Source organism: Balaenoptera borealis (assembly GCF_965194805.1).
Source record: "Balaenoptera borealis genome assembly, chromosome: 5".
Lineage (NCBI taxonomy): Eukaryota > Metazoa > Chordata > Mammalia > Artiodactyla > Balaenopteridae > Balaenoptera > Balaenoptera borealis.
Genome location: NC_138862.1, coordinates 120425987 through 120436187, shown reverse-complemented (window position 1 = coordinate 120436187; position 10201 = coordinate 120425987). Strand labels below are relative to the sequence as shown.

General features: G+C 36.7%; 1 pseudogene across 1 annotated transcript; it reads right to left on the bottom strand.

The window, feature by feature from the left end:
- Nucleotides 1-2929: 2929 nt before the first annotated feature.
- On the bottom strand, nucleotides 2930-4351 carry LOC309629904 (thioredoxin-dependent peroxide reductase, mitochondrial pseudogene; annotated as a pseudogene). Its single transcript has one exon. The product of its transcript is annotated as a thioredoxin-dependent peroxide reductase, mitochondrial pseudogene (transcript).
- Between the last annotated feature and the right edge of the window lie 5850 nt (nucleotides 4352-10201).

Below are 10201 nucleotides of genomic sequence, written 5' to 3'. Positions count from 1 at the left end.
TTTAACACAAGCTATAAAATGTTAAAATTTAAAATTTCTTTGGTTTTGGTAAATATCAGACAAATATATCAATGGAACATAATAAAAAGTTCAGAACTACACTTGTATATTATTTGAATTTATTAGACAATAAAAACATTTCACATCATTAAAATGATAAATTATTCAATCAACTATGTTTGATAACCTGGCTGTCCATTCACATGATTCGCAAAAAATAAACTCTCTATGGATTAAATTTCTAAATAAAAAATTTGGGAAAAAATGTGGAAATATTAAACTATAACATAGGTTATGTTGGTTATGTCCTGATGTCAGGAACACCTTCAAAAATCAAAACATTAAATGCAAAGTTATGGGAAAAATTGTAATTTTAACTACATCTAAATTTAAAACTTCTGCATGAAGTTAAATCTTAAATTTAAAAGATAAATGGAAATCAAAAAGAAAGTTAAAAATAAATGAAAAAGAAGAAGAAAATATGCTAAATAGGTAAAATATTTCCAGAGTACATACTCAATCAAAAAGGTGGAAGTGTATAAACAAACTCTATTGTCACAATTCACAAAAGAGAGAATATAAAGTAAATCATAATGAGCTATTTTTACCCATTGGATTAGCAGAAATGATAAAGTTAGACCCCATCAATGTTTCTGAGGCTGCAGGCAAAAGAGTTTTCTAATACTCTTGATGGTGGAAATTTAATTAATACAGCCACATTGGCCATCTCTAATAATATGTAAAAAGTGTGGACACAGTAATCTGGCAGCTATCTATCCTAGATGACTACACATAAATGTGTAAACAGGAACAAGTACAATAGAATAAAAAACAAAACAATCAAAATTTTTACCAATAGGGATGGCTAAATAACCTATATGGTATAGCCACATGTTGAAGTACAGCACAGCAGTAAAAAGTAACATGATAATATCATATTGAGATATGGAACAATTCCCCAAGAAATTATAGAAAAGAAAGTTATAGAAAAATATATACAAGATTTATGCAAATAGATGCAATATATATTTTCTATATGCATTTATATGTCTCTAAATTATATAGAAAATAAGACTGATAAGGTGGTTATCTTCAGGAAAGAAATTGGGATCTTTAAGTAAGTATGCAGATTTTTGGTTTATATTCATGAATTATTTTTGTTATTAAAAATAAATTTTTAAATCATTTTTTTAAAGCCAGGGAAAAACAATGCAAAATTAAATCCAGCAGTCTTTTAAATATGGCAGAAATTGTATCTCATTACTTAAAGAAAAATATCAACTCATTTCAATATAGCCATCCACACAAATCATGTGAAATCAAACCCATATTTTCATGCATGGAGACTATTCATAAGCGTTTGAGGCTTTTATACCTCTATCTGGAGTATAGGGTATACACAGCACATCTGGGACTTGTTTTTAATGCTATAGCAGGGCTTTTTGTGATTAAAGAGATTAATGAAAACAAAATCTAACTTAAATGACTCTTTCTTTACTCTGAAAGACCCAAGAGAAAAGCATACAGTTAAAAATATTACTCTTTGGGCTAAGTGACTATTGTAATATGTTCAACAGGCCAAGACTCAAGTACGTCAACAAATTGGAGAAAGCAACTTACTTGAAGGAGTGTAATTTTATTAACAGAGGTTGTGTTCCCTGAGGAAGCATAAAAGAGGGTGAAATAGTAATAGTGCCAGCATCACTTGAAGAAATTACTTTTTAAATGTGAGGTATTTTTCCAAGGCTTTGTCAAAGATTTCTGTACCAGTTTCAATTCAATATTTATTTAGTGAATCTCTGTTAGGATACATAAGCAGAATTCTTAAAATCTGAAATCTATAAACTGGTTGGGAAGATGAATTCTACAAATACAAAATAATAAGGAACATTAGAAAATAATATATTTTCAAGTGTTAATTGAGGTGAGGAGATATATAATGCTATAATAAGTCCATACTGGAATGAGTCATTGTTAACTGGAAATATTAATTCGTTGAATACATTGAAACAAGACTTAAATTCTTATTGTCAATCATCTACACAGGGGCTTCCCTGGTGGTGCTGGTTGAGAATCTGCCTGCTAATGCAGGGGACACGGGTTCGAGCCCTGGTCTGGGAAGATCCCACATGCCGCGGAGCAACTAGGCCCGTGAGCCACAACTACTGAGCCTGCGTGTCTGGAGCCTGTGCTCCGCAACAAGAGAGGCCGCGATAGTGAGAGGCCCGTGCACCGCGATGAAGAGTGGCCCCCGCTTGCCGCAACTAGAGAAAGCCCTCGCACAGAAGCGAAGACCCAACACAGCCAAAAATAAATAAATAAATAAGTAAATTAAAAAAAAAAAAAATGGGTATCACCTCAGAATGGCCTTATTTAAAAAAAAAAAAAAAATCATCTACACAAACTGATCTCTACATTATCCCTGCCAAGAGTACATCTATCTTGAAAAAACTAATTTCAGTGTGTATCAGGGAATTCACAAACCATTATGGACCAGCTCAGAAGATTCTTAGACTGAGTTGAAATCTGCTTCCCCATGGCTCTCAGCCGTATATACAGTGAAACAGAAAACAGTATATAATCTTGCTTTTTTTTTTTTATTATTTTAAAATGTTTATTTTTTATTATAATTTTTACATTGAACACTTCAGGAAAGAAAATAATTACAATGATTCAAATGCATGAATGATTCAAATTCAAAATGCAATCCCTGGATTCAATAATTATCCTTTATAATTATGCCCAATCAATATTAGAAATGTATGTAGGCACTAAGTCAGCTACCAAAATAAGTAAAATAACTTTATAAAGTATAAATCTCAGGACTGGGGAACATACATGATCAGTTAAGTCACTTGGCCACTGTCGGTGGTTTTTTAAAAAACATGATTCACATCTGCTTCAGTCACATACCCATTCATTGCAAGTGTTTGTTTTTTTTTTTTTCTGGCCGCACTGCATGGTATGTGGGATCTTGGTTCCCTGACCAGGGATCGAACCCGTGCCCCCTGCATTGGAAGCACAGAGTCTTAACCATTGGACCACCAGGGAAGTCCTGCAAGTGTTAAATTAGACCATTGATGTTAACAACTTAAAACCATGATCTTAAAAGAAAATTCAGTTTAATACAAAGAAACTCAAGAAGAAAATTTCAGGACCCTTGATCAGAAGCTTTTGATGCCTGTCATACTACTCTGGTGTACACAAAGGTTCACGTAAGGCTGATAAAGAAGAGTGGTTTCCTTTTCCCTTTGAAGACATGATCCAAGAAATAGGGGAACTGCACATTCTATAGCAACTAGCCATCCATCCATACACTGCCAATAAAGGACTCCTTACATTAGTAACTAACCACATTTTAAAAGCCTTGGCCAATGTTACAAAAACAAAACATTTAGAGTACTATTTACGAACACAAGCATAATTGTTTTTTTGCCTTCTATAAATAATAATCTTTGAAATGTTAAAAGTGAGTTCCAGCTGTGGTTCTTTTCTGGTGTGGGAAGCTGCAGGTGCACATGGGATGGTCTACTGATTTACCTTCTCAAAGTATTCTTTGGAAGCAGTCAGATGGGGCTTGATTGTAGGAGAATCTGGTGTCCAGTTGGCTGGGCAGACTTCTCCATGGGTTTCTACAAACTGGAATGCCTTCACCAAGCGGAGGGTCTCTTCCACGCTTCGGCCCACTGGGAGATCATTGACGCTCAAATGCTTGATGACTCTGTTGGGGTCAATTATGAAGAGACCTCGTAGTGCAAGGCCAGGACCTTCTAACAGCACATCGTAGTCTCGGGAAATCTGTTTAGTCAAATCTGACAAGAGTGTGATGTGCATGTGGCCCAAACCACCATTCTTCCTTGGTGTGTTTATCCAGGCCAGGTGGGTGAAGTGGGAATCCACTGACACTGCAACGACTTCACAGTTCACATCGTGAAATTCATTGGCTTTGTCAATGAAAGCAATAATTTCTGTAGCACACACAAAGGTGAAATCCAAAGGATAGAAGAAGAGCACCAAATATTTCCCTGTAAAGTCATCAAGGCTTATTTCTTTGAACTCTCCGTTGACAACAGCTGTACCCTTAAAATAGGGTGTATGCTGGGTGACGGCAGGGGCATGGCATGAGGAACTGGTGCTAAAGGCGAATTTTGCTTGAGCAGAACCAGACCACAATGCATTTGTCAAGCACGTTCTTTGAGAAGCAGCAGGCCTAAGGGCTGCAGAGGCAGAAATGCCCCAAGGAATGGCACTCACATGTCGGACAAGTGAAGTCCGGAGCAACCTTCCCGCCACGGCCGCCATCTTCAGGGTGCACGGCACCCACGGGGCAGATGGAGAAGCAGAGTATAATCTTGCTTTTGATATGATAGTCTTCAAATGCTTGAAGACTTGCTACCCCGAGAGTCTTCTAATCTCCAGGATAAACATTTGGTCTGTAACCATGTGATCTTGATTTGAGTTCCCTCTTCACCTAGTCACTCTCCTTTCCTAGTGTTTTAACTCTTTCTGTACCTGACCATGTTGGGATTCCTTTTGTTGTAATAAATAGAAGGAAACCTGAGTTTTATAACCAAAAATTATTTATGGGGGGAGGGGAGAGTAGTTAGAAAAATGCAAGGGAATCATATTGACGCCAAGGTGGAGAATTCATCTTATCCACAGATTAGAAGGAGGACCAGAAGCCATCATGAGCCAGGGCTCTCCACCTCTCATGTCTCTTTACCTCTGTGTATCAATTTTCTTCTTCCTCATTCTCCTCCTTTTTAAAATCTTTGCTCGCTAATTTGTTCTGTTGCCTAATTTTAATGTTAGAATAGAGATTCTCACAGCTCCAAGTCTCGATATTATGGATCCAGCCCCACAGGACTTTTTCATGTAGTCTTCCCTGGAAAGGTTTCTGATATGGTACAGTTTGGATGTGAGGGGCAACCTCTTGTCTCCTAATCCAGAACTCTGGTTCTAAGGGTTGGGGGCTGGGGAGGTGGAGTTGTGTTGTTCAAAATGGCTGCTTAAAGGCCCAACCTGGGATTTGGGTACAAGTAAGAGAATCATGACAAGTTGGGCAGATGGCTTGAAAGGTGAAACTCACAGCTAAAACATAAAACTCGAGGACTGATCTAGTCAACATCACAATGGCGTAACGTCATGTCAGACATGAAATTACTGTAATTCATCTTCTAAATTAAGAAACTGAGATAAAGAGAAATTGAGTCTTAAAGTTGTGTAGTTAGTTTTGTGGCTGAATAAGGATGGCAATACATTTCTTCTGAATCCCACTATATCCCTCCTGAAGGGTCTTCATAGAGAGATTTCTCTAACAAAATATTTCTCCCACTAAAATCTGAGAAAAGAATGTCTATTAGACCTAATGATGTAAAGGAAGGCAAGAGAAAATAGTCAAAATCCTCGTATGAATATTATTTCATAGTGAAATATTACTGCAAGGATTCCTATTTGCATATAAAATGTCAGGAACATGAAAACTTGCCTAACATAAACACAGAACAAATTCTAAATTATTTTAATATTTAGAATTAGGTAATTGACCCTTCTTTGTTATAGGCATCCTAAATAAGTTACCTAAATGAGAACATCCAATAATTTTCAAAAGATACAAGGTTAAAATGGTTTTAACCCATTATTCTCTATTTCACTTTTGAATCTGATTTTCAATCTTGTACTTTCTATATTTTCTTATTTTCTGTATTCCTGACGCTCTGGAATTTGGGGCTTAGATTTTGGAGGGACTGTCCCTCCTAGAGCTACCTGATTCTCAGAGATAGCAAACTACTCCCCTGTGAGTATGTCTTTGATATACCAACCAACCAACCTAGAGCTCACATCCTCAATTATCTCCTTTATCAAAACCTTCCCACACCAAGCCAGTATTCCCCTTGCCTTAAATCACCCCAGGGCAGGTACTAGACAACTAAGGACTACCTCTATAGCATCCACTGAAATTATTCAAACTAGCCAATCCTGAACTTAGCATACCTAGCTTGATTCATCCATTCCTTCTTGCAAAACTTCAATAAAGGCTCTGGGCTATGTTCTCCCTCCCTCTTTTCCACCTCCTGACCCTGGTTCTTCCCTATGTGAACCCCTGTGTCATGGTGTTTCTCCTGTTTCTTGGAATCCGTGAAAATAAACTTCCTCCTTCATGACAATTATTTCCATATCTTCTGTTGTACCATAACTGATTGAAATAAATCCCAGGCATGTTTTAGAAAACCTCTTAACCTTAAAGATTTGGAATGAAGAAATGGTAAAACCAAAGTACTCAAAAATGGTAGATATTGATCTGAAAATATATTTTTTTCTGGCTTACAATTGAAAAACTCCCAAACACATTTAAAAACATTCTATCCAAGTTCCTAGGATCTCTAGAAGAGAAATTGCAACTCCTTTCAATGTATTTTGAGTTTATTGACCCCTCTCTCAGGCAGTGCACGTTTACAGTTATTCTAAATCCTTCAATCTTCTACTTAAGATCTGTGTGATTGGTTTTATCATCTCCTTCAAGGCTAGAAGGAGTTAGTTTTCACCATGAGTTCTCTGATGAGGAGGAAAAAAAGAGAAGCCATATCCTTCCCCTCTTGTTCTCCTGAGGAGCTAGTTTGAGGCTTGTGCTTTAGGGAGACTGAGTTCCTGGATGCTGATAAAAGAATCCAGCTACTCTTTCAAACAAATCATCTGAGTCCTTCGCTTCCATTACGTAAAGGCCAGTGTGGCCAGTGTGTGCAGTTCTACCTAGAAATCGTGACAGGGAACAGCTGTTCTTCTCTCACCCTAACACCTGGACACATCAGAGACGTGTCAGTAGGATGTGTCACTTGAGTGTTTACTTGTCTAATAGAGCTACAACACAATTCCAGTTAAACGTGAAGAGAAAGATAATCACACAGATTATGACAGATTATTCCACTCTAGTAAAATCGTATTTGCTCTATAAGATGTGCTTTGACCACCCATTTGATGTGTAATGTTTCACTTTTACATTTTGAGAATTTTAATTTTTATGCATGTTTTAAATAATTAGAGGGAACATTTAAATTTACTTTTAGTTATTTAATTTTTTAATTAAAATGTAATTTAGGTATATTTAAGAAATAGTGTAGTAATTTTTCTGAGCTGAAGGCTTCCTGAAAATGTGTGTAAAATTACTTTTGTTAGTCTAACATCAAGCTATGAGCGTCACCCTCATAGAGTGTCCAATCCAGTAAGTGATGTGGCAAGGTATGTGCAGGGTGCCGTAGCAACACACAGTAGTGGTACTTAACCCAATCTAGGAGGGGCCAGGGAAGACTTTGCTAAGAAATGGCATTGAAGCTGAGATCTGAACACTGAATATCTATTGGCATGGGGATGAGAAAATAGAGAAAAAAGATATAGGCATAGCTAAAGGCCAAGAAGCAAAATAGAATGAGTGGCAGATGATTGTACTAATAATTCCAATTTTTCAAGTCTTTCCATAGCCATATCCTTTGATATTGCCCTTCCACTCTGACCTTGGACTTGGCCATGTGACTTGCGTTGGCCAATGGGATAGCAAAAAACTTGGTGCAAGCAAAAAAAAAAAAAAACATGTGTGCATTTTTGCTTTCTTTCTTGAATTCCTGTGATCACCATAAGAGCAGGTTCAGGCTATCCTGTTGGAAGATGAGGCATGTGGAGTCAGACAAAGTCATCTTAAATGAGTCAATAGCATGAAAATTGCCCGACTTGTGAGTGAATCCCAACCAACACCAGAACTACTCAGCCTGGCCAATATTCACAGGCAGAATTGCCCAGTTGTCCAGGAGACTTGGAGAACTAATACATACTTGGTTTCTTAAATTACTAGGTTTTGAGTAGTTCGTTATAAAAATTATTGAGACAATAGGTACATAATAGAAAAGATAACACAGATTGACAGGCTAAAAAAAAATAGCATTTCATATTCTTTGTTTAATTAACTTTCTGCAGAGGCTGAGTCCTCTTTCAAATGGTAATCCCAATTATGTTGCCTCTTTGGGGATGCACCTCTTTGTGTTCTTTCATTTTGTTTTTCTTTGCTTCTTCATTTGTTAACATGTATTTGCCCCACCCCATTTCTTTGAAACTAAATAGTCCTCTTGAGAGTCTTGCTAAAGTAGATTGGGTACCTAGAGCTACTGTCATGGTTCCATACTCTAGAGCTATCTTGCTCTGGCTTTTCTCCCATGTATATGACCTTTTGCTGTTACTTTTTATAGTTTAATGACCTTCCCCAAGTTTGAGCCTCTTCTGTGCTCCCTTCATTTTATCTTCCTGGAAACCTACACTTTCCAGGAAGGAACATAATCACTGCCGACTCCCTTGCCTCCACAAAGCCCATTTGGCCAATCTCCCTTTCAGACTCCTCAGTCCCCTTAACCATTTTTTAATCATATTTTAATTTGGTTTATACTTATGTTGATGTCAGGAAAAAAGTTCATAACTTAATCAATCTTCTTTGAGTTTGAAGGTTTTTTCCCCTCAAGTTTTTAAGCTTAGAAAGCCCAATGTTAATAGACGGTATCATTCACTTTTCATACAAAAGTAAAATTTCTAATTTTTAAAATAATTTTTGGCTCAGTAATACTGCTGCTGGTGATTTGGTGGTTGAATGCTAAAAATTTGGCTAATCTATAAATATCCTAAATGTCCATTTTTTTTTTAAACTTTTGGGGTTTTATTTATTTATTTATTTATGGTTGTGTTGGGTCTTCGTTTTCTGTGCGAGGGCTTTCTCTAGTTGTGGCAAGTGGGGGCCACTCTTCATTGCGGTGCGTGGGCCTCTCACTATCGCGGCCTCTCTTGTTGCGGAGCACAGGCTCCAGATGCACAGGCTCAGTAGTTGTGGCTCACGGGCCCAGTTGCTACGCGGCATGTGGGATTCTCCCAGACCAGGGCTCGAACCCGTGTCCCCTGCATTGGCAGGCAGACTCTCAACCACTGCGCCACCAGGGAAGCCCCTAAATGTCCATTTTTAAGTCAGTATTTCAACAAATTACATTGTATGTGACAAAAAGCTACTATGCAGCTGATCAAAATATGATATGGATCATCATTCACTGTTAGGAAATAATCACTATATTAGAAGTACAGACAATATGAGTACTATGACTTCATGAATGTAAAAAATACACATAGTATGCGATTATTTATATAACATATAATTACCTTTCATACATATTTTGTTACATGTTTATGTTTTTCAAGAGGACTTCAGAAAAAAAATAACAGTAGCGACCTTCAGGGAAAGCCATTTGAGAGGGATAGAAGTGGGAAAAGGAGGGGGCGTTTGTGTTTACTAATTATTTTGTACTTTCTTGTGAAGACTGAATTTTGTACTAACGACATGTAATTTTTTTTATTATTTTTAAATTGGATTTTAAAAGTCTTTCTATTTTGCAGACATTTTATATTTACTTTTGTTTTCTTCCATGTTATTTACAAAGCTTGATTCCTTCTTTCAATCTAAAGTTTTGCATTTAGGTTTCCCAAGTAGAAAATAAAAAGTAACATCACAACTTACTAAAATCTGCAAAAACACGTAATTTAAAAATATTTTTAAGACGATTCCAAAATTTAAATAACATTTTCAATAACATAGTAACAGATCACTTAACCAAATTAAGGCTAGGTCTAATCAGGAGATTATGACAAAATAAAATGGAGCCCACAGACTTCTTACTTCATTCCTTCTAGACATTGGCATCCTGAGAAGTCCTGGACTCTAATCTGACTGGTAAATCTTTCCCATCAGATTCTTCCTCACACTGTCACATACATACCTATCCTCCCCACATACACAGACAAAAGCAAAACAATTATCAACTTGTGAGACTAGTGTTTTGTTGAAAACAGTTTGGAGAAGCTGCACTAAAGTCTCTGCGTGAACTTTTCTAAAAGAAGAATCAAAGGTTGTAAATAGTGCTGTAATGAAAGCAACATAAATGTCCATTGACAGAGGCATGGATAAAAAAGATGTGGTACATATACACAATGGAATATTACTCAGCCATAAAAAAGAACAAAATAATGTCATTTGCAGCAACATGGATGGGCCTAGAGATTGTCATACTGAGTGAAGCAAGCCAGACAGAGAAAGACAAATATATGATATCGCTTATATGAGGAATCAAAAAGATGGTACAAATGAACTTATTTACAAAAGGAATAATGTCACAGATGTAGA